This window comes from Ochotona curzoniae, unplaced genomic scaffold, assembly GCF_017591425.1.
Source record: "Ochotona curzoniae isolate NIBS_2020 unplaced genomic scaffold, NIBS_Ocur_1.0 contig_64, whole genome shotgun sequence".
NCBI classification, from domain to species: Eukaryota; Metazoa; Chordata; class Mammalia; order Lagomorpha; family Ochotonidae; genus Ochotona; species Ochotona curzoniae.
In genome coordinates this window covers 24,180,765-24,206,213 of record NW_024466502.1, presented here as the reverse complement: position 1 = coordinate 24,206,213, position 25,449 = coordinate 24,180,765, and the positions used below count along the sequence as shown (strand labels likewise).

Below are 25,449 nucleotides of genomic sequence, written 5' to 3'. Positions count from 1 at the left end.
CTATCTGAGCAAACCATTGTTACTCCGCAGAAACAATTTCTGAGTCTCCCACACAGGTGTGTTGGCTCAAGCACTTGGCCCATCGTCTCTTGTCCAAGGCCTTGGGCAGAGAGCTGGCAGGAGAGTGGAGCAGCTGGGGCTTAATTGCATCCCTATGGAATGCATGGGTCTCTGAGTGACCCCTTCCCTTTATAACTCATCAACCCTTATAGCATATCAATCAGAAAACATAATCTAAAATTTGAACCCTCTACCACACTTCTTCTTATCTTCACACAAAAATTCATAAAAAAAAAATCCCAAATCCATTTAATATACAAACATTCCCCAAACTCTTCACCACCAAAAAACATCAATTCCTAATCATTAAATCCCAAAAATCAACTAACCTCTCACATTCCAAATAAAAATAGAATAATCAAACAAAACCATAACAATAAAACTTCCAAAACTTCAACCTATCATATACCCTCCAAAATAACCCTTACTCATTACCATCTTACTACCAACTCTCTATCACATCAAATATTTCCCCTCATTTACTCACCTTCCATTCATCTATCTTAAACCTACCATCCCCCACCCCCATTACTCCCCTTCCCATCCAAATTCCCTTCTCCTCATAAAATCCAACCATTCTAAACCACTCACTTACTCAAATTTTCCCCTTACCTCCATAATTTTACCCCCTCAAAATCAAATATAAAAAAATTTAAGAACTTAACAAATCAACAATCACACCTCTTAATAAATTTTGTCCCCTTCTCTCACCCTACACAACAATATTAAAATAACCCCCCACTATATTTTCAAGCCTAATTAACAATAAATCACCTAATACCCAAAAATTTATAATATATCTTTCCTAACAACTTTTCTTATATTACAGTACATATTTTCTTATAAATATATATCCCCCTCCCCTCATTACAATAAATATTCACCAACCACCCTAAAACAAAAACAAACATAAAACCCACCACTAAAATAAAAAAATACATCTCAAGGCCCCCCCTTACCCGAGATACCATTCGGGCTCCCTTGAAGAACAAACACCCACTTCTAATCATCTTGGTTAACCTCATCCACAAATTCCCCCCCAATGACCAGAAATGAGCTGATCTGAAGCGAGGAGCCTTCTCTGGGTCTCCCATGCTGGTTCAGGGTCCCAAGGCTTTGGGCTGTCCTTGACTGCTTTCCCAGGCCACAAGAAGGGAGCTGGATGGGAAGTGGAACAGCCAGGACAGAAACTGGTGCCCTTGTATGGGATCCCGGCACTTGCAGGGGGAGGATTTCCTAATTGAGCCATCACGCCAGGACCCCAGGTACAGGTTTTTTAAAATCAGGGATGCTCAATCGGTGCTAGCTTTGGTATGATGCATTCAATTCGTAAAAGAAAGCAGTTATTGAGTTGACAATAGCAGCACTTAACCAGCTTTTTGAGGGATAAATAGTTTAGATTTTATGGGCTATGGGTCTCTGGAAATGCTACTGACATGCCTTATGCATCTCAGTGAGAAATTTCATTGTAAGTGACTGGAGGCTGAATTTCTGGAAGGCTTCATAGAATCCAGGGGCTGGCCAGATGGCTCATATCACAGGCCCTAGTTTCCCCACACTTGGTTTGAAGTGCAATTTCAAATAAAAGTGGGTTTATCAGTTCTGTGGTCTGCCACATGGCACAGCATAGCACAGAGCAAAGGCATAAAGTGTACAGATGTTCATTGGGTGAGTAAATCAGTTGTTCTCATTGCCTGAATACTAACCATGGTTGCTTTTTCTGGTAATACTTCAAGGAAGTTTTCAGAGCACATGTAAGATGTTGTTTATATATAATAAGTATTTTTAAAATTATAGTTAAAACTGGGGATTTCATTTTACTGAATGAAAAGTTTTGCTAAGTTCATTTGGAGTGGGTTCTTTCAGCAAAACCGGCTGATTTCTGACAGAATATGACTGAGAATGTTATTTTTGGCAAAGCTTTAAAGAATTAATTTTGTTCTGTCTTTGTGTGTCTGCTTAGCTGTTTCTCATCCTCTCTTGTAAAACTACTTTTCAAATAGAAATTGCTAAAATGTTAAATAAAAAAGGGAAGCCAGCACGGTGGTGTAACAGCCTAATCCTTCACCTGCAGTACCAGCTTCCCATGTGAACACCTGTTCATATCCCAGCTGCGCCACTTCCAGTCCAGCTCCCTGCTTATGGCCTGGGGAAGTGGTGAAGAATGGCTCAAGTGCTTGGGCTCCTGTACCCATGTGGAGGACCTGGAGGAGGCTCCTGGCTTCAGATTGGCTCAGCTCTGGCCTTGTGGAAGATTTCCCTCCTTCTCTCTGTAAATCTGCCTTTCAAATAAGTAAAATATTTTTTTAAAAAAAGTTTTGCTTCATGTAACGTGAATCCAGCCCCTAATGTGTCACTGTTTGTAGACTGGTGACCTCATGTTTGAAGTATTGGTAACCCGTCAATTTTCTGGGTGTGTGCCGAGTAAAGGGTGTTTGTTCAGTTTCATTTCCAAAAGCAGACTGCTTTATCATAGGAAACTGCAGTGATTGTGTGGTGTCGGCCTGCCTTGGTATCACAGATTAAGAAGTGTAACATGGAGCTGTTAGGTAGGATGTCAAGGCCATGCCTTTTTTGCTTTTCTTGCAGTCAGCCTACTGATGTTCCCCCTTAGTTGTTGCCCAGTCCTTTCCCCTGTGGCGTTTCCTGGTCATGTTTGCTGGTTTCCCTCCTCTATACCTCAGGGCTGCACAAAGTAGGGCTTCCTGGTGACACATATTGCTCCCTGCAGACCCTATTTGGTGAAGATATCCAAGATGCTTCCCCCTCATTGTTACACTGGCCTTCTCTGAGTGCCTGTCTACTTTCCTTCCCGCCCTCACCCTGCCATGTTCCTAGGTGAAGAGACCCTGCAAGGGCCACTCCTTGCTGTCAAACTACATCAGCACCTGGGGATGGGGGACAGTCTTTTGGTGATGTCTGAAAGACGCCCATATGGGGAAGAATATTCCAAGGTCTGTTACTTGAGTGGGCTTGATAGTTCTGAGATATCATCGGCTTCATTGTACCAGGGTTGAGAAAATCTTTTCCAAGGTCTGTTGATTGGCCAAGTCCACTTTAGTGCATCCAGAGGCCCAAGGTTGGCAGCATGTTCTACTTTCCATCCTCTGATGAGGCACACGATGTCCTCTGCTGACCAGGATGAGCTGGCCGTCATAAGCCGCGCGGGTGGGGGGAAGATACGGGGGGGGGGGGGGGGATCGGGGTAGGGGGGTAGTCCAGAGATGGGGGGACGCACGGGGGGGGGGGGGAGGGGCAGTGGGGATCTGGGCGCGGTGTTTGTGGGGTGGTTGGGGTAGTTATTTAGTGTTAATAGGGCAATAGGATAGGTAGCTACTACAGATAAGGTCCCACAGCATTTCCCCTCCACTACAAACGACACGCTCCCCGGTAAAGCACATTAAGCACTGTAGTCCTAACAAGCCTCAATACACTGACAAAGAAACCTGCAATTACGTACATTTATATATGTTATAATGATGTCGCTTATTGAGTACTGCGGATGAGTGGGAGTTGGCCTTCTACAGTGCAACTACCCGTGGCACTTGCCCCTAAATTATGTGGCCATCTCTAGACCTGTCCTTCAGTGTGAGGGGTATTATTGTATAAGATGTTTAACAGGGTGCATGACGCCCATCGATCTCTTTTTCTACTGATCATGCAGTGGAAGAAGCATCGATCAGTGTGCAATACATATGAGTATTTGTGAAACGTAGACCCACTATAGATCGCTGCCACATTCCATTCTGTTTAGCTCCTTGCTGAGGATACATCTAACTACGAGGCGCGTGTGAGTGCTCTCCTCTTGGACTGCATCCACTCCCCTTGCGATTTGCCCTCCTTTGCACCAACCCATCCGTCTAAATGATGACATGATATCTAAGATAGATAATGCCCGTCACTCCAAGTGCAACAGACACTTGCCGAATAATATTCGCTGATCATCACGCCATCATGCCTGTAGGGCCTGCGTTCTCCTCAAGGGACTTATCTAGATATATGACATGTACCCCACTCACACAGGCCGAGGGGGGGGGGGGTTTGAATTGCGTTCTTCAGTGACACACCGAGCAAGGAGGTAGGAATGCTTCAGTCTAGCGTCACTCTCTTCACCTAGAGCGATCTTGGCAGGGGGTGGGCGTGTGTGAGATGGAGAGAGTGAGTCGTGAGCGAGGAACTATGAGAAGCCTGTGTAACAATGCGTGAGTGTGAGCGGATTAGTGGTTTTATAAACTGAGTAGGGTCTGCAAGGAGAGCCTAAAGACACGTCGGCACAGCCTCATGGATGCTTCAAGAGCCAGCTACAGAATCTTCGCCTGACGTAGCTCACCTGTTCAGCGTATATGAGAGGAGAAAACCAGCCAACATGACCAGAAACCACAGGGGAAAAGCGAGCGCGGGGCAACTACTAAGGGGGACACCAGTAGGCTGACTGCAAGAAAAGCAAAAAAGGATGGGCCTTGACATCCACCTAACAGCCCGATGTTAGCACTTCTTAATCTGTTGAAACCAATGCAGGCCCGACAACCACACAATCACTGCAGTTTCCTATGATAAAGCTGTCTGCTTTTGTGAACATGAAACTTAAACATAAACACCCTTTACTCGGGGCCCAAACCCAGAAAATTGACGGGTTAACCCAAAACTTCAAACCTGAGGTCGACCATCAACACATCATTGACACAATAGTGGCTGGGAATCACGTTACCAGAAGCAATAACTTTTATTTAAAAAAATATTTTACTTATTGACAGGCACGATTTACAGAGAGAAGGAGGGAAATCTTCCACAAGGCCAGAGCTGAGGCCAATCTGAAGCCAGGAGCCCTCCTCCAGGTCCTCCACATGGTACAGGAGCCCAAGTCTTGAGGCGCCTTGTAGCTTTCACCACTCCCCACAGGCCATAAGCAGGGAGCTGACTGGAAGTGGCGCAGCTGGTGGATATTGAACAGTTGTTCACATGGGAACTGGTAACTGCAGGTGAAGGATTTAGGCTGTTTACCCCACCGTGCTGGGTTTCCCTTTTTTATTTAACATTTGAAAAGCAATTCTATTTGAAAAGTAGTTTTACAAGAGAGGAAGAGAAACAGCTTAAGCAGACACGACAAAGACAGAAAAAATTAATTCTTATACAGCTTTGCCAGAAAAAAACATACTCATCATATTCTGTCAGAAATCACCTGATTAAGCTGAAAGAACCACTCCAAATGCTCTCTCTTAGCATTATATTTTCATCTCCAGTATAATGCGGAAATCCACGTTTTAATGAAACTAAATTTTAAAAAATACTTATTATATATAACAACGGTCATACATTTCTTCTGAAAACTATCTTGATGGTTTACGCTGAATTAAGTCTAACACATGGTTAGAGCTGAGTAGCAGGCAATGAGAACAACTGATTTTACGTAACTGTGGCCAATTACATCTGATACACTTTATGCCTTTGCTCAGTGCTATGCAGTGCCATGTGGCAGACCACCGAACTGATAAACCCACTTTTTTATTTGAAATTGCACTTCAAAACCCAAGTGTGTGGAACAGGGCCTGTGATATGAGTCCCTCTGGCCAGCCCCTGGATATTTATGAAGCCGTTCCTGAAATTCATCTCCATGCCTCAGACCATATCCACGCTCTACAATGAAATTTCTCACTGAACGATGCCAACACCGCATCTAGCAGGCAGACGCCTTATCAGTCATAACACAGAGCACACCATGAGCCCATACTGGACACTTGATCCAACCCACCTTCGTATACTACCATATACACTTGATCATCTATCCCTATGGACTCAAAAGGAGGGGTGGGGGGGGGGGTGATTGGGGTATGATTCGATGTGGGGCGACAGGGACACAGGCGTCGTAGTTGGTTTGGCTATGTTGAACTCTCAGGCAGCAAGTGCTCGCAAACATTTTCCAGCTAGACATGCACAAGGTCGTGGGAATTAATCTAGACAAAGGGGGGACTGGCGGGTTGGCTCACAGTACTAGCCAACATTCTCTCACAAACTAGGCATGCAGTGGAAGCAGTGACCTAGCAAAGGAGTCCCTAAAGTTTCCCTACCAGGCTCGATTCCAGCCTGGGATCTTGTGTGTGCCAGCAGATGCTGTGGCCCAGAAGATTGAAATGGTCCTCCCCCAGTCTCGGCATTTTCTAGTTGTTGCTATAGCCTGGTTCAGCTCAGCCTGCCTCCCATCCCAGCTCTTACTGGAAGGTGCAGCAGCTTCGCCCAGCCCTCATGTGAACTGTTGGTGTTGCAGTCTAACCCCAGGCTGGCCTGCACCCATTCCTAGCTCTTGCTTATGCCAGTGTGCTGTGGACTGGCCTGACCCAGCCTGCAGCTAGAGCTGGCTTATGCATATGCTGACAGGTGCTGCAGCCCAGCCTGATCTGCTCTGCCCTGTCCTGCACCCAGTCTAGCTCTCATGCTTTCCAGCACGAGTTGCAAGAAGCATCACTTTGCACTCTTAAATCCCAATACCTTACTCTGCAGCTTGCCCTAAAGTTTATGTTGTAGCTCCACCTGTACTTGATTCATCAAAACCTTTTTGCTTTCTTCTATGAACCATGACTTCCCTGACTTATGTACTTTGCACAGGCAAAGACTAAGCCACTTGAATGCAAAGATTGTTAGACTTGTTCTGCTCCAGCACATTTACCTGGCAAAATTCAACAGTTGGTTGTCAGCTTGGGTCTCAACTGTTGCAGCTCTAAGATTGCCTACTTGTGTAGAGTGGCTTGTACCACCACTGTCTGCCAGTCGGTTTTAGTGTCTCTTATCCAAGGGGTTTTTGATACTTGACTTGCAGTCATGCTACTATTTTGAAATTATTTTCCAGTGACTTTGAGGTCTAGCATGTGTGCTTACCAAGTACTCAGGTGTCTGTGGAGTTACTCAGTCAAGCATTAACGCTTGCAATCTGGAGGTTTCCTTCACCCCAGTGATCCAGCTACTGTGCCTTCTCAGCGTCTTCCTTGGGGATAATCTCTGGCAAATTTACCTTGTTTCCCCAAGGCTTTCATAGAAGGGAGACAGTTTAGCTGTCATTTAGACTTATGTTGTCTTTGAGTGTTTAAAGAAGGATTCTCAGCAACTGTGAAGCAGTATCCTTTTTTGACATAAATAAGTCAGAGTTCATAATGCACCATGTATACTCTGGTGGAAATTGCTCTGCTCATTTTGGAGATTATGAGCATAATTCCTCACACTGAGGTGCAATGAAGTGGCATGCGAGGGTCCTATTGCATAGCTGTAGCTATTATTTTAGGTCACATGTTAGCTGTGTTATCATGGCATTTTTAAAAATAATATAGCTATTACAATAGCCTGGAGTTCAAAAAAGTAATATAAATGCTGTAAATATCATCGTTCTCATCAAAAAATAGTGCTTAATTCAACATCCATGTTGTGAGAAATGTGCAAACATAGATGAGTAAATAATGAAGGCAATTTTAGGTCCTTTTGTGTCACGCTGACATTTAGTTCTATTATGAGTCTGTTCCTGGACTGTGGTCTTTATTGTGCAGCCATTAAGGAATTCATCAAACTTTCATAGGGCCTGTGTGCGGCTCCTTTGTCCACGGCTGCCATCTGGCCCCCGCTCGCTGTAGACTGGGATGATAATTATTTCATGTGGCCCTCACAGCCCTGCTCCATCCTTAACTGATTCCACTTTCCTTTCTCTGCCGCTTTTCTGTCCTCTGATACTTCCCTGTCCTGGGGTGTAGAATGATTTTCATTATTCCCTGTTGCAGAGAAAGCTGTTATTTGCTAATGGTTTACTTGTTGCCTTCTCCTCCCCTCAGGGTGTGTGCTGGGATTTCCCTTATTGTCTATCTCTCAGGGTGTTTTTCCACAGTGGAGGCACCCTCAGGCTGTCCTGGGCCTCTGGACAGAGGCAGGGGACTGGACGCACCCTCGCAGCCCCTCCAGGGCATGGCAGGCAGCTCATGCACCCTGCTGCTCTTCAGGACCCATCTTCTTTTTTCCATAATAGGGCTACATCTTTTTTTTTTCTGACTGGTGCTCTTTAGTTTCTAAACTCTCACTGAAGCATCTCTAACTCTCTGAAGCAACTTCTCTGAACCATTTTACCTTTAGAAGGTCTCTAGAGAAAAAAGTTTATCACAAATAGTTGCTGTTGTGCTTTGGGGAAATCAGGAAAACCTGTGTGAAAGCTTTGTGGAATTTTCTGACCTCAACAAGGTTTCAGTCTAGGACAGAGAAGATGACCAAGCGGTGACACTTTGCAGAATGGTGAATTAGTGACTCAACGGCTTAAAACATTGGTGTCAAAGATGTGTTTGTTTGGACTGGTACTGTTGGGGCTACGTAATCTGAATGACTGAAATAGAAGACCGTGGGGTGGGCGTTTGACCTGGTGGTGGAGATGTTGTGTCCCGTAGTAGAGTGCTGGTGGGTCTTGCTACCTTGTTCCATTTCTGACTTCAGCTTCCTGCTGGTGTGCCCTGTAAGAGGCAGCAGGGATGCATGGCTCAAGTGAAGGTGTTGTAGACTGGATCATCACTTTATGTTGAGTGGGCATGTCCCTAGCTAACTTCTTCCAGGTAAGATAAGAATTCAAAACAGAAACATGGGTTAAAGCATGAGAATGGGAACGGGATTTCTTTCTGTAGAGAACACACTGAGATGTGAATTTGGGTAGCCCTGTGAGGAGCGGCGCCCACTGTCAGGTAAATCTGAACTGCCCCTAGTTCAGGGGGTGGTGCTCAATCCACACAGGGGTGGAATTGGGTGCCTTCCTGCGTGTGTGCTGTCCTCTGGAGAGGTTTTGCTGGTGTCTCCATTCATGCTTGTCATGGCGTTTTCATGATCAAGGAGACTTAAGTGAATCATGGAAAACTGGGTGTGCTCAATTGGCACGCCTGGGGGTGGAGGTAGGGTGCAGAGAGTTGGAGAGAGAGACTGTGGGAACCCTCCAAACTCTTGTTCCCTGCCTGCCCATGCAGCCCATTCCATCTGGGCCCTGCTGCCCAGCTGGATTGGATTCTGGCTTCCACCTTCAGCTTCCTGCCTTGGGGCTACTGAGGATGCTTGGGGATTGAACCAAAGATAGCAGTTTCTCTGTCTCTCTGCTTCTCAAAAAAATACCATTTAAGGACATTGCCCCATTCGGTGATGTGGAGGCACTGAGGAGATTGAGTTCCTGGGCTGATTTTGAACCAAGGAAGTGACGATCAGGCTGAATGGTGAGAGCGGAGGGAGGAAGCCTTACTCTCCAACTTGAATGGAGCTGAGGAAGGTGTTGAGTGGAGCTTGGTTGTGCTTTGTTTTATTATGAGCAATGCTATTTTGTGGAGTGCTAGGCCTTGCCATTCAGAGTGGAGGAAGCCCATCAGTGATAGGGGGATGCTTAGCTAGAGGTTGTTGTGTGGCTTTGGAGGGAAGAGGATGGCTGCTGATGTGATCCATTTGAGGGGCTGGGCTGCTGTGGTCTCATGGTTTCTGTAGAAAAACGAGAAGTGACCTTTGAGTCTTGGATGAGAAGGCATGGTCTACTTTCCTGGGAGCTGGGAGGTGAAGTGTGCACATGTGCTGGAGGCAGTCCATGCAGGCGAGGGCAGGGCGGCCCTGGAGGAAGGGCCAGTGTTGTAGCTGTGACATTGCCTGAGTTTGTTCTGCAGTCCGCAATGCGGAACAAAGAGCACGCAGCAGGGAGCGGTGAGTGTCCAGCGAGGGGAGTGGCTGGCAGGTGAGGCTTCACAGTTTCGAGGATGGTTAAGTCGTCATCTCCAGGAAGCCGTCCAGATTAAACCATGCTGTCCCGCCTCCCACACCTTCTGTCACACCCAGCCACTCCTTGCCCAGGTCCTGCTCAGTTTTGCCTGGGCATACTGTTTGGTATGGTTGCTTGTCTACCCAGTGAGCACCCTTCTGAGTAGTAGTACTGGGCTTAGTGGAACACACAGTCTGCACTGGGAAGCCTCCAAGCAGCCAGCTCTCTGAGCTCTCTGTCGCCCAGCTGCGTGCGCAGGAGGCTCAGCGTCCAGAGGGCTGAGAGTAGCCCTGGAGTCTCGCATGTGTCTGCATTCTGCATATTTTCTCTGCCAGGATTTTACTCCATTTTTGAAAAATTTTAACCAAAGAAAGTTGCTCCTGTATGAATTCCAAATCTACATTTAAACAGATTAAGTACCTATATGCACAGTTTTTTTTCCCCCCACAAAAAGTCTGGAGATCTAGTAGGTGCACAGGAGAAGCTCTTGGAGGTGAGGGCATTTGACCCAGGGGTTGACATACAGGGTGATGCAGCCATATGCAGGGGGTTAAGCAGCTCTGGCATCCTGTATGAGCTCTGGCTTGAGTCCTGGCTGTTCTGTTTCTGACCTGCCTCTTTGCTGTTGAGCCGAAAGAAGCAGCACAAGTTGATCCAAATGTTTGGGCCTCTCCTGCCCATGTGAGAAGCACAGGTGGAGTCCTTGGTTTCTTGTGTTGGCTTGTGCCAGTTCTAAGTATTGTGGTCATTCAGGGAGTGAGCCGCAAAGGGGGATGGAAGATCTGTCTTTCAGACCTGCCGCCTTTTCTCTCCTTCCTTTCCTTTCCCTCTTTCTCTCTCTGCTTTATTGGAAAGGCAGTGTTACAGAGGGAGGGGGAGAGACAGATATCTGTCTGCTGGTTCACTTCCTAAATGATCACAATGGCTGGGGCTGGACCAGGTTGAAGCAGGAATCTGAAACTCCATGTAGGTCTCCCATGTGGGTGCAGAGGCCCAAGCTGCACCTTCTGTCCAGGGCTATTAACAGGGAGCTGGATGTGAAGTAGAGCAGCTGGGACTCCAAGAGGTGCTTACCTGGGCTGCTGACATCTGTATTTCTTTCCCTCTGTACCTGTGGCTGTAAACTATAGAAAAAAAAGCCAGCAGTATTCCACATCAGGATCTAGGTTTGACCCTCTGGGCTCTGGCTCCTGACTCCAGCTTCCTGCTCATGCAGACCAGGGAGGCAAGGAGAGTTCAAGTATCTGGGCTCCACTCTCCATGTGCGAGACCTTGGCTGAGTTCCCGACTTCAGCCTGGCCCAGGCTCCATCTCAACCTTTGTGGGTATTTGGACAGGAAAGTGATGGGAAAAATGGTTCTTGTAGATTTAGCGGAGACAGGCTAGTGATATTATACCAAAACATTTTTCTTTTCAACATGAATGACTGGCAGTTGTATTTTTAATTTTGATATGAGCTGAGTTTGTGTTTTTACGTGTGTGTGTGTGTGTGTGTAGTCAAAGGTAGAATACCAGCTTTGTGTGTGTGTCTGGATCTAGCCATTGAGAAGTGGATGGGTCCTGGAGCGAAATCCTCACCTTGCATGCACCAGGATCCCATATGGGCACTGGTTTGAATACTGGTTGCTCTACTTCCATCCAGCTCCCTGCTTGTTACCTGAGAAAGCAGTAGAGGATGGGCCAAAGCCTTGGAACCGTGCTCTTGTGTAGGAGAGACCCAAAAGAAGTTCCTGGATCTTGGTTTCAGATTGGCTCAGTTCTGGCCATTGTGGCCACTTGGAAAGTGAATCAGTGGACAGACCTTTGTCCTTGTATCTCCTCTCTGTTGATCTGCCTTTTCTATATTATATTATATTAGTAAAATAATACAATACAATAAAAATCTTTAAAGAAAAATATTGTGGATGGTGGTCTCGGGGTGCAGCTTAGACCCCTGCAGTTTCAAGGAGCTGCCAGCAGATGGCAGCAGAGAACTAGAACGGATTTCACACTTCGTTTCCTTAGACTCCCACCATAGAGCCAGGGAATATAAGAGCTGAGAGTGTATGAAGTGCTAATTCGTGCACATTTTTATGAGGGAGCTAAATCTCATAGGAAGCCTTGATACATGTTGGAGATCAAATGCCTGTGAGCAGAGTCAACACTTGTAGCAGTTCTGTCAGGTTCTTTCCACTAAAATCCCATTTATAAAGACCGTTGTTAGGACCCTTAGTTGTAGCCGTTCTGGAAAGCATGTCCTTCCAGCCATAATGTTAGGATCCATGCTAGCAGTTCTTTATAAGCTCCACAGGGTGATTATGTGGTAGGATGAGAGTCATAGTCCCTTCTAAAAATCAGACTTAGGAGCTATGAAGAAAAAAGCCCACACAGTTTCAAACTAGCATGACCAGCTTCACCCTTGTTGGCCATTTTCTGTCAGATGCACCACGAACTGCCCATAGGCCGGAAACAGGCTGGCTGTGCTTTCCCGGTCAGGGGCTCGCTTCATTTGTTCTGTGGTGGTCGGAACATTCTGGGTGGACCTCAGAAGATGGCACAGTGGGGTCGGTGGCATGGCTGAGCGAAGCTGAATGGCTTCCTGAAGGAGGGTTTGTTTTTAAAAGATTTATGTATTTTTCATTGCAAAGTCATATATACATAGGGGAGGAGAGAGAGGAAGATCTTCTGTTTGATGGTTCACTCCCCAAGTGACCGCAATGGCTGGTGCTATGCTGATTTTAAGCCAGGAGCCAGGAACTTCCTCCAGGTCTCCCACATAGGTGCAGGGTCCCAAGGCTTTGGGTTGTCCTCGACTGCTTTCCCAGGCCACAAGCAGGGAGCTGGATGGGAAGTGGAGCTGCCGGGATTAGAACCAGCACCCATATGGGATCCTGGTGTGTTCAAGGTGAGGACTTTACTGGCTAGGCCACCATGCTGGGCCTGTGAAGGCGGTTCTTCCGGGCACTGGTTGGTTCCAGGAAAATAAGCTCCATTGATTTGTGTGGAAGGTCTTCCTTTTTGCTCTACTGGTAGGGAACGTTCATGTTAGTCTTGGTTCAGCCTCAGCACGTGAGTGTGGTAAGTTATTCCCGGTGCTCCTGTGCTGGCCGCCAGATGCTAGCAGATAGAAGCACAAGTGACACTTGGTCTAGGATGCCTTAAAGGAGCGATGGTGCCTTGTGGGGCTAGCCTGCAGCCTTCCACTTCCTTAGGAAAGTAAACTAGAAACTTTGCTACTGCAAATTGTGCGAGGAAAACTGGTTTCTTCACATTTCTGCTCTTGGGAGTGTAATTAGTTCACAATAGGGAACTGGCCAGTCCTGTAAGCGCATTTGCTCCAGCCCTCTTTATTACATCTGATGTGTATTTTATGCTTTGAAACCTTATAATTAAAATGAATTATGAAAAAAGACAGTAACTATACTTGAGAAAACATGATTCTAGGGAATTATTTGGATATAATGCAAAGGTGACAGGCTTGAAAACAAAAATATGGATGTGTGTAAAGAGCAAATATAATTTAATATTAGAATGTTTCTAGAAGCAAGACATAGGGAATTCTACTTTACAGCTTAAGACCTGTATCTGTGAACACAAGTTTTTTAGGAGAAGGTAAGTATTTATAATTCAGGACTCTTAATTAAACTTATTTTGTGAACTTGTTTTGTGTAGGAGGTCTCAGACAATGTAAAAGATCTTTTGCAACTTTTTTGAAAATCATCTTGAGTTTGATTAAAATGTACACATTTCTAAGTGTATAGTTTAGCTTATTTCTGTGTAATCTGTTTTTAGATGATACGTTTGTATTTGTGTTTGTACATATATAATAGTATTAGTATGTTTGAGAGGTTATAACAAAACGTCTTGACTGTATAAACAACATAAGTTGAAACTTAAAGAACAAATCTAGTGAGATATAATTCACATACTTACAACTCATGCTTTAATGTGTATGAATCTTTGTTTTTAGTTTATTCAAAGATTGGTCTAATTTCAGAGCATTTTCCTCACCCTTAGGAGAAACCCTGGACCATCAGCAGAACGTGCCGTTCTCTCTTCCCTGTCATCTTGACAACTGCCCATCCACTTTGGTTCTGTGGATTTGTCTGTTCTGGACCTTTCTGGACCTTTTACATCAGTGGGATCCAGTGAGGTGTGGTCTTGGTATCTGGTTCCTTGCATTTAGCCCATTTTCCTGGTTCCTTCAGATTGTGCCATTTATCTGCTTATTCCTTCTCACTGTGAATGATGAATCTGTTGTGTGAGGATACCGTATCCTGTTGTCCATTCATTGGTTAATGAACATTGGATATTTTTCACTTTTTGGTGAATATAAGTAGTATTAACATTCTTCTAGACGTTTTTGTGTGAGATAGACTTTCATCCCTGGGGTTGGCAGGGAGTAGAATTGTAGTCATCCCCTTACTCCTTGGAAATCTGTGGTTGACTTGGAGGAAGGAAGGCTAACGAGTGAGTTGCAGAGGTCTGTGTTTTTGGCTTGTAGCAGAAATCCATTGGGGCGGGAGTTCCTGTATATCAGAGCATCTGCAAGGCCTCACACCAAGCTGATGCTGCATAGTGAAGTGTGTCGTGCATACCGAGGGCCTAACCATCAATTTGAAGTTCACAGAAAGTAAGTGTAGGCTCTCACCTGTAATACAGACACACTGCTTCCCAAAATGAATGTTTCCCACAGCGATGACTCTCACAGCAATTCACAAGAGCTAAGCAGGTAATTGTTGAGACTTGATAATGTGTGTGTGTGAGACGTTTCTGCCAAAAACAACATCTTTTGACTCTTGGGAACCCGTGATTATATTAAGCATCTGAACTATACTTAAAATATCCTGATAATGAGTGTTCACAGCTGTTTCTGACCAGGTACTACTTGTTTTAAACACTGTGATCTAGAAAAAATACAGTTTATGTACTGCAGTAGGATTTTGATGCTTTTTCTTTGTTGTATGCCACAACATAAAGTGGAATATGAATCTGTATTTATAGGTCTTATGTATGCACATTTATACCCCTTAGAATTAGTTTTTCTGATGGTTAATAGAAGAGAGAGCAGTGAAATGTGCCCGCTGTGTGTGGTGTTGTCCATGAACTCACCTGTCTGTTAATGCACTCAGGTTGTTTCAGATTCTGTATCTTGATAAAATCATGCGTGAAAGTTGTTAACCTTAGAGCAAATCTCCCATTGCTTTTTTTTGGTTCTATCCAGCTGCATTTCATTTTTAGTTCATTATTGTGATTTAGCATAGACAATTTGAGGCTGTAAGCTAAAGGTGGTTATGTCGACGTGGGGGGGGGGCTTCCTTTGGACTAGAAATTGTTATTTTTTTTTCCCCTTAAAAGGTAAAATCGACATTTGGCCTTATAATTTGTGCAAAATAAAGATGATTTGATAGGATATTAACTTGAAAGAAACAAGATGATTTGGGATGCAGAGGGCAGAGAGAGCTTGTTGATGAGCAAGCCGGCTCCTGCCTAGCGTTTGGTTCCCTGCGCAGGTGACCTCGGTGGCTGGGCTTCAGTGCAGGGCTGCACTGTGGAGCCCAGTGAGTGGACCCTCACTGCTGCTGCTTAGGGACTACACTGGCCGGAAGCCAGGGTCAAGAGTTACGGGACTCGGAGCCCAGCCGCTCTGAAGCACTAACTAGACCAGATGCCTGGGCCTTGGTGATGGACTGGGCACTTGGACGGTGGCCCTGTAATAATCTGGGGACACAGCCCCAGGCTCTGCATTTTGCTGTTTTTTTCCCTCTTCCTCCCTGCTGGCTGTGTGAAGATGGCTTTTTCCAAGAGGTGAAGCAGGAGGTGTAATTTACACTAGCCACTGGAAGATAGGGCAGGCAGTGGGGCAGGAAATGTGGTTAGAACTTTAGCCAGGACGAGGCCTTTGGATTCTGTTTAGAACCCAGTGGTCTGTGCAATTTTGATTACCGCTGTTTTGGAAGACTATGAGCTGGCTTTGGTTTTGCTATCAGATGACATTAGTATTGGCAAAAATAATCCTGGTCTACTCAAATATTACATGGTATGATGCCAAATCTTAAGGCTAGGAACCATGTCCCTTAAAACAGTCTTATTTGCTGACTGTATCATATCAGTTAACCGAGACATGCTGTAACAGAGGGTTAGCCACATATTAGAGAGATGCTTGGGCTTAAAAATGCCATTTTGACCACAGATTTCGAAACTGAGTTTGACCTTTAATCACCTCACTGTTTTGTTGAGAGATGTATTTTATTTATCTGAAATGCGGAGTCACCAAAGAGAAGAGGGAGATTGTTGATCTGCTCGTTCATTCCCCATGTGGCTGCGGTGGCTAGGGTTGGTGGACCAGGTGAAAGCGAGGAACCAGGAGCCTCTTTCTTGGCCATCTTCAGCTGCTTTGCTAGGTGCATTAGCAGGGAACTGAATCAGAAGTGGAGCAACTGGGACTTGGACCAGCACCTCTATGGGATGCCAGCATTGCAGGCAGTGGCTTAACCTATTAGGCTAGAGCACTGGACCCGTCATCTGTTTATGTTGGTAGTGCCTCTCAAACTTAGTGCTTAGCAGTTTGAAATTAAGTGATTTTTGAACAAATGAATGTGTTAGCATCTTAATTTAAATGAAGATTTTGCAAATGGAGAGTGAATTCTAACATTCTTTAGTTTGGAAAAATTTTGCTTTCCCTAGTCTGTAGCGGTGACTGCTCTCACTTTGAAGATTTCATCCAAGGCTATTCCGTTTCAGAAAGTTGGGTCATTAGACTGCTGTGTTTCTTGCTCGCTTTTATTCTCAAGCTACTGACAGCCAGGCTGAGTTCACACTTGTACAGGGGGAGGCTGCTTTAGTTAAGTGATTTCAGGAGTTCTTCCTCCCAAACACACACGTCCCTTTCACAAACGCCTGAAGTGCGACCATCAGTTTCACTGTTGCTTTGTTCTTCCATGTAAATGTGAATATTTTCGTGCAAAGTACTGTAATGTAAGCTGTAAGTGACGGTGTTTTAGCCAGTGAGAAGTTGGCTTGGACAGTCTGTGCTTTAGAGTGCCTGCTGTAGGAAATAGATCTCTAACTGCTTTTTAGAATTTATTGAGTGCTGTTGTAGACATTTTGATGCCCCCAGCCTTGTGCTACTTACTAACCAAGCTTTCGTTTCAAGCAGTCGTGTGCGTACAACGGAGAGCCTGTGTGTGCACCCGTGTGCCAGCCTGTCACGTAGGGTTGCAGTGAGGGTTAAGGGGGATGCCCTTCATTGTAGCCATTGGGTGTCAGACTGAGGTCTCGTCTGATAGCTGAAGAAGCAGATCTGGAGACTTTGTAAGGCCTCATCTTCATTACCTAAGCAGGCTGGCGTTCTCATCTCTGCCTGATTCCTGAGCACCCTCTATGAGGGTGGTTTTAAGATGGCAGAGCTTGCACGTTTTGCGAAGAACTTTTTGGCCTCTCTAATATCATTAGTAATCTCTTCAGTTATTCTACTCAAGGAAAGGAAGAGGAGATTTGCTCTGTTGAAGTTATGTTCAGCTTTTAAGAATTGCCTTGATCGGGCCCAGCGCGGTGGCACAAGTGGTTAAGGGTCCTCGCCTTTCACGCCCGGGATCCCATATGGGCGCCGGTTCTAATCCCGGCAGCCCCGCTTCCCTTCCAGCTCCCTGCCTGTGGCCTGGGAAAGCAGTCGAGGACGGCCCAAAGCTTTTGGGAACCTGCGCCCGCGTGGGAGACCCAGAAGAGGCTCCTGGCTTCGGATCGGCATAGTATCGGCCCGTTGCGCTCACTTGGGGAGTGAATCATCGGATGGAAGATCTTCCTCTCTGTATATCCGCCTTTCCAATGAAAAAATAATAAAAATAAATCTTTAAGAATTGCCTTGATTGTGCGTCGCATTTACACTTCGACACTGATCAAAAATCTGTGAAAGTTAATGCATCATCGATGACGACTTAGATGGCTCATACGATTATTTATGAAAATTGGGCCAGCTTTCTGGGATTAGGGGGGATCATATACTGTGTTGCTTCCAAATGAAGTTTAATAAAATGGAGGCAGTGGTTTTCATTCATTGGTAGCAGTAGTGATTGGGGAAAAGCAGCTTTTACATGTGCTCAGTATGGACTGTGCTATTTGGTCAGAGAATTAGACCTGTGTGTACCTGTATATGCTTTTCATATACCACAGTGGCTTCTAATGTTAAATATTCCCTAGGGTTTTTTTTTTTAGCATTTATGTTGAAATGATACGTATATCGTGGATTGCATGCTCAGGTAACTAATCAATTAGTAATTTAGTTTGGAAGCAGCTGTGTGTCCTTTTTGAACAAGCCCAAACAGGTTTTGTGTTTTTGTACTTTGGTTTGCACAAAAAACATGATAGAGATAGCTTTGGAGATTCTCAGAGTTGTTTTAAATGGCTGCCTAAGGAGAATTGAATTGCTTAAAGGAGACAAGAGGCTGCTGACTTGCGCTAGTGGGTGTTTGCTGATAACTCGTCTGGTATGAAGTGGTCTTTGAGGAGTTCCCAGAATGTTCGGGATTTAAGTCATGCGAATCATGTGGCCAGAACAGGAAATGAGTGATGGAGCGTCAGAGAATATTGTTATTGATTCTCTTGGTGGGAAACCTTACCCAGCCAGAGGGTTAAGATGAGCAACATCCCAGCAAAGGGTAGGAGGCTATTCCCGTGTCTGTATGCTCACAGGCTAGTTCACAGCAACAGAAATGGTGTTGTGACTTCTGAATTTAGAGGCCAGGTGCTTGCTTTCTCCAGATATGCCCTTTAACAGAAACCTGCCTCTCGAGGACTTCCCCAGAGGGAGGGAGGGAAGCCACAGGTGGCCAGACAGGTTTGGCAGCAGGGTTTGTGCAGAATCCGCCCTAGGCTTGCCACTCCACCCTCACCACGCTCCATTAGACTAATTACACCTGCACAGGAAACGACTCTCAGGAGCCTCACGCTGGGCCCTGGCACCTCTGTGGCTTTATAGCAGGACAGGGGCTGGAGAGGCAGCAGCCTGGGTCAGAGTGTGCACTAAATATTTTCACCTGCCTTTTGTGTGGTACAAAACAAAGAGGCCAGATAGGTGTTTCTCTTGAAAAACTAACTGGGGGGAGGTGGGGGATGAGTGGCAGCTTCATGGGGCGTGTGAAGAGTTTGGAATCCTAGGTCTTCTTGTCTCAGTTTTCTATGCCAGCACTTCAGTTTGCTTGCATTGGGACAACAGGGAGAGGGGGACAAAGCAAGAGAGGATGGGTGTTGGTTTGTGTCCCGGCTGCTCCACTTCCCACCCCGCTCCCTGCTTGTAGCCTGGGAAAGCAGTGGAGGACAGCCCAAAGCCTTGGGATCCTGCACCCATGTGGGAGACCCAGAGAAACCTCGGGTTCTTGGCTTCAGATTGGCTGAGCTCCAACTGTTGTGGTCATTTGGGAAGTGAGCCAGCAGACATAAGATCTTTCTCTCTGACTTATTTCTCCTTCTCTCTGTTGATCTGCACCCCCACCAAAAAAAAAAAAAAAAAAAGAAAGAAAAGAAAAAACCCAACAACAACAAAAACAACAACAAAACCAAAAGGAAGAGTTGGTAGAGAGCGAGGTGTGGTTGTTTGACTAGGTAGTGATCTCTTTCTGTGTTGACTTTTGATACTGTATGTGGGAAACACATGGTTTCTATTTGGAGCTGTGACTCACAAACTCATTACGTACCACATGTTACACCTTAAATAGCTCACTGATGAATAAGGCTCAAGGTGATTGAAAAACCAAAGGAGTGTTAGTTTGGAACCACTACACACACAGATGTTTTTTCAAAATTCTGGATATTCGTAATACTGAGGTCTTCCTAACGTAAGAGTGGATTCCTGTCTGAAAGTATGACTTCATCTTTAACAAGCTGGCTTTAATTTTTGCAATGTTTTCAGGACCTCGCAGCTAATCTAGTAGGTTTTTGATAGTGTGGTAACTGAGTTCCTACTTTAAATAAAAATCGGGGAGCATCTGACTGCACGCTATGTGTAAGGTCCATGAAGTCTTGCAGTCTGGCCCTTCCGGGGAGATTGGAACCTGAGTAAATTAATAGCAGGCTGACTTTAAGATGGTGATTTTGTGTGGCCTGTGGATGTGGTTACCAATATCCAAATGGCCCTTGGCGGTTGAAGTAAAGCATGTTGCATCTGACAGAACAGACTTTGTGGGCCATGGTGTAGCTTTGCGATTCCGTTCTGTGGATAGATAGTACAAGCCAATAGTGACAGCTAATAAATGCATGCTCAGGGTTTCCTAAGTATTAACTCAGTTACTTCTCAGCCCCACCCTGGGAGATAGCAAGGTTAGTACTTCAGTGTCATTGTACAAGTGAGTGTGTGAGAGATGAGGCGGCCTGTCTGGAGTTCCTGGCAGCAGGTGGCAGAGCAGGGATCTGCACACATGTACAGACTCCGAGCCCCCACCTGGTCTGACCCAGCAGCTGTGGGCGAATGTCGTGACCTTAAGAAATGTAACCCTGGGGGCTGGCAGTGTGGCCTAGTGGGTCAAGTCACTCTCTGTGACACTGGGATCTGATGTGGGAACCGGTTTGGTTCTGGCTGCTGCGCTTTGCATCTAGCTCCCTGGTAATGTGGGAGACTCCAGTGGAGCACCTGACTTTGTCCTGGCTCAGGCTGGGCCGTTGTAATCCTCCAGGAAGTAAACCACTGGGAGAAACCTCTCTCTCTCTGTGTCTCTCTTTGTCTGTGTAATTTTGGGTTTCAAAGTAAATAAATAAACCTTAAAAACAAATACAAAGAAATGTAGCCAAGGGGCAGACATTGTGGCACAGGGTGCTCCTTCTGATTGCCTGGGCAGGCAGCACGTGGTCATGCCTGTGCCTGAGTTCCTGCCGCCTACATGTGCGAGTCCGGATGGGGTCCCTGGCTCCTGGCTTTAAATTGGCTCTTGTGCACGTTTGGAATATTAAACCATGAATGAAAAACCTTTCGTTCTTTCCCCTATCACCCCCACCCACTATGTTGATTTTCTCTCACTTGTTCAAATAAAAATAAATATTTTAAAAAAGTTTTTATTTATTTTACTTGATAGAATTACATGGAGGGAAAGACAGAGAGAGATCCTGCATCTGCTGGCTCACTCCCCATGTGGCTTCTACAGCCAAAGCTGGGTTAGTCCGAAGGTGGGAACCAGAAGCTTCTTCTGGCTCTCCATGTGGTTACAGGGTCCCAAGGACTTGGACCATCCTTTTGTGCTTTTCCAGACCATTAGTAGGGAACTGAATCAGAAGTGGGGCAGATAGATGAGCTGGTAGCCATATGGGGTGCTGGTATCACGGGCTAAGGATTAACCCTCTGTGCCGTTGTGCTAGCCTTCGTAAATATTTTTTTTTTTTGGTGTTCTGTCATTATTTTCCATGATATGGTTTTGTAGGTATAGGGAGTCCCCCGTCCATCTCCCCATTTTCTGCACCACCCTATACCATTTTTCTCCGTATTATTACAATATAATATAGTCCTTCAGCAACAGTCACAAGTCCAACATTCTGCTATTTGAAGGTATCATGGCATTGTAGGTATTGACAATGGTGGAAAATCTAGTATCATATTGACAAAATATGTTGAACAGTTTGGGAGCCCTACTTTTATTCGGAAGTAGAGAGCATACTGTGCTGTGTCTGCACTTCATGCTATGCTGGTCTCTTATACACTTCATATTTGAGGATATATCGGTATAAATGCTTACTTTATATCTACTTATGTTTTGCATGAATGTTGCCGTAAATTTCTAAAAAAAAAAAAAAGTATAACAGATGTTGTAATTTGGTTTTTAAAACTAAGTTTCTTTAGAGAGGGCTTCAGATAACGTTATATGTATGTGGATGTACAAATTACTAATTAAAATTCAAATTATTTGATTTACTGAGGATGGAGTCACTCCTATAAAATGAACATTTTTTTAATGCTCATGAAGCTACTGAGAAATTATTGAACTATCTAGAGATAATTTTATTGTATTAAAGTTTGCAGTGCTGTATAGTTTGATCTGTCACACACTAATACAGCACATCTTTTTGATCCAGGAAAATTGACAAATAAATGAATATTTTGATTTATGACATTTTATACTATAAATTGTGTAAGATCTTTAGATTTTGTACAGTCTTTTTTTAAAAGATTTATTTATTTTTATTGGAAATTCATGTACAGAGAAGAGGAGAGATGTAGAGGAAGATCTTCCATCCGCTGATTCACTCCTCAACTGGCTGCAGTGGCTGGAGCTGAGCTGATCCGCAGCCAGGAGCCAGAAGCTTCTTCCGAGTCTCCCACGTGGGTGCAGGGACCCAAAGCTTTGGGTCATTTTCATCTGCTTTTGCAGGGCACAAAGAGGGAGCTGGACGGGAAGCAGTGCCACCGAGACACGAGCTGGTGCCTACATGGGTCCTTGTGCATGCAATGCGAGGACTTTAACTGCTAGGCTACTGCACTGGGCCCTACAGAGTTCCTTAAAAAATAATTTTTTTTTAGAACATTAATTGAAAGGCCCAGAGGGATGGGGAGATTATTAAGAGTATTTGAAACTCTCAGAGGGACAAATGTGGGGTCTATAGAGAGAAGAGAGGGAGTTCGAGAGATCTTTTGTCTGCTGGTTAACTCCCCAAATGACTGCAGTCAGACTAAAGCTGGGGTCCTGGAGCTCCATCTGGCTCTTCCACGTGGGTTTCAGGGGTCCTAAGTGCTTGATCCATCCTCTGCTGCCTCCTCAGGCACTTTAACAGGGAGCTGGAGCTGGAGCGGAAGCAGGCCAGCTGCAATTGGAGCCAGCACTGCTTGAGGGTGCTGACATGGCAACTGGTATCCCAACCAGGTATCCCAATTGTGCCACAATTGCCAGCCTCTGAACAGAGCTCTCCCTCACACTAGTTCACACCCCAAATGAGCCAGGAGCCAGACGCTCCACTCAGGTCTCCCATGGGGGTGGCAGGGACCTGAATACTTGATCTCTCATGGGGCTTCCATCCACAGGAAGCTACAGCAGAAGCAGAGGAGGAATTCTGTTCCAGGCAGTCTCATCATGGGATGTGAACATCTCAGGTGGTGACTTAAGCTGCTGCACATGGTGCCTGCCCCGTAACTCAATATTTAAAGTCAGGTCAGAGGTGGGCTCTGAATTCTACATTCTAGGGGCTTATTTTTCTGTAGTCTTTTTTTGGGAAGATGTTACATTCTGAATAATTTTTATTCATAGCTCTGTGTATTTCTATTTTAGTGAATACTATTTTGAATATACTGACTCATCCTTATTCATATTATTCAGTGGGTTTGTTGTAAAGATTTATGTGTTTGAAAGCCAGAGTTAGAGATACAGAGGGAGAGGTCCTCCATTTGTAGTTCATTTCTTAAGCGGCAGCAGTGGCCAGGGCTGAGCCGGGCCGAAGCCAGGAGCTTCATTCAGGGCTCTTACTTGAATGGCAGGGCCTAAACAAGTGCTGGGGCCATCTTCCGCTGCTTTTTGCAGGCCACTAACAGGGAGTGGATCAGATATAGAGCAACCCAGGCATGAACCGACATTCATAAAGGTGCCAGCATCAAAGGGTTTGCTCTTTCTTCTGTGCCACAAGGCTGGCCCCAGAATGGTGTGTTTTTTTTTTTATGATTAATTATGCAGGTTTTGTTGAGTGGCAACTTCAAAGTAAATGCATGAAATGAGGTTATGAAGTTAGGCATGTTTTTTTTTCTAACTACTCACAAGTATTTGGTTATAGGACATCTCAAATATTGCAAACTAATAGTAGGTGATAGTCTATTTCCAGGTGACCTGACTGGATTTGAGAGTTTTTTTTTTTTTAACTTAAGACCATACAGCTGTTGGTTAGGAAGAGTGATTAGGAAGATTTGAATTTTCTTGTATGTGGCTTTTAATGTTTTGTCTTTTCACTTCCTTGCTTGCTCTGCCCTCCAGAGTGGCCCAGCTATTACTGCTGAGTCACTCTTACTGCTCTGTATCTGCAGGATTCACCCTTCTTTTTATGTTTATTCATTTATTTTTAGAAAATACATTTCTCCTTTTAAGATCAACTTATTTTACTTGAAAGTCAGAATTTCAGATACCTCTACATATCTGTCTTTCTATCTGTATACCTGTATCTGTTTCAAGAGCTCTTCCATCTGTTCACTCCAGAGACGGCTGCCGTGGCCAGAGCTGGACTGACGTTGGGAGCCGGGTCTCCTCTGGGTCTCCCACAAGGGTGCAAGGGCCCAAGCATTTGGGCTGTCCTCTAGTGTTTTCCCAGACCATTATTAAGGGGCTAAATCAGAAGTAGGGCAGATGGGACATGAACCAGTGCCCGTCTGGGATGCCAGCACCACAGAGAGAGGATTGGTGTTCTATGCCACCTTACTGACCCCAGTTTTTCTTCCTTTAGAATCTCGAACTAATTCTTACTGATTTGGGAATGTAATTTCCAGATGATTTCTGTGGAGGATAATTGAGCACAAGTGTCAGAGGTTTTCCTGGGATTACACAGAATGGATTCTGCCATCCTCTTGGCACATTTTTGAGCCCTTTTCAAACATTTTGGCTTTGGAAAGGAGTTTCTGGATGAATGGGATAGTACTTTTGTAATTGAACTTCACATTTACTTTGAATTTTTAAAAAGTATCCACTTGGGGCAAATTGGAAAGTGATTGTGTTGCACAGGCTATTAAACTTCCCCTTCAACAAATGTTAACATTCCATTTAGAGCTTTTATCAGGCTTTAATTTTATTTATTTTTTTAATTAGTGAGATAGAGGCTAGAGAGAGAAAGTGCTTCAGTCTGCTGGCTTACTTCCCAACTGTTTGTACTGGCTGCTGGTTATGGCCAAACCTGTGGGCCAGAGTGTACGTGGATGACAGCAGTAGATCCTTTCTATGTTGAATCATGCTGCCTATAGAAAAGGGATTTTCTATGTTTTTCTGCTTTTGACATGTCACCCTCTGGCCCAGGCTCTGTCCATACTTACAGAACCAAATTAGGAGAAACTGTCTTGCATTCTTAAAGCAGCTTTCTGATGTCAGGTGCTCGATCTTAGTTCTAGCTATAGCAGCACGAGGCATTGTGGAGAGATACAGAGTGAAGATATATTGGGGTGGTAGATAAGTTGTAAAGTGAGCTGCGCTAAGTGTGGGAGCAGGGCTGGGATGGCTGGAATGTCTCTGTAGCTGTCTGGGATGTCAGCATCCCAATTTATGATTCCAGAAACTTATTTCTATTTGATATTGGGGTGTCTCTCCGTGGCATCTGGTGCTGTTGCTGTTGCTTCTGGCTTTCTGTTCCCCTGTTTTTAGTTCCAGTTGTAGGAGTTCTTCTAGGAGTGGTGTCTCCCCTCCCCTGACAGCTCCCTGTACCTCCACCCATACCTTCCTCCACCACACACCATGGCTTCCATTTTCTCTGCTATTGTTTCCCTTATGGAATTTCTTTTCATTTCCCAAGCATTCCAATCCCCTGGAAACAGAATCTAGATGTTTTCCTAGAGGTTTTGTTGACATCACTGATTATAGTAACTGCAGGTGGTCGCTAACAGCTGCAAGTTGCAAATTTCTTTTATGGTAGTTACCATTTTGCCTCTACCTTTTACCTCTCATAGAATTCATTGGTATTCTCTCCAAGATACTGCAATAAAAAAATCTCTACACAAATCAAGATCATTTAGT

At 45.0% G+C, this 25,449-nt stretch overlaps 1 protein-coding gene across 2 annotated transcripts in view; it reads left to right on the top strand.

Moving 5' to 3' along the window:
* LMO7 (LIM domain 7) overlaps nt 1-25,449 on the top strand; it is a 192,131-nt gene that overhangs the window by 43,071 nt on the left and 123,611 nt on the right. The window lies entirely within an intron of this gene.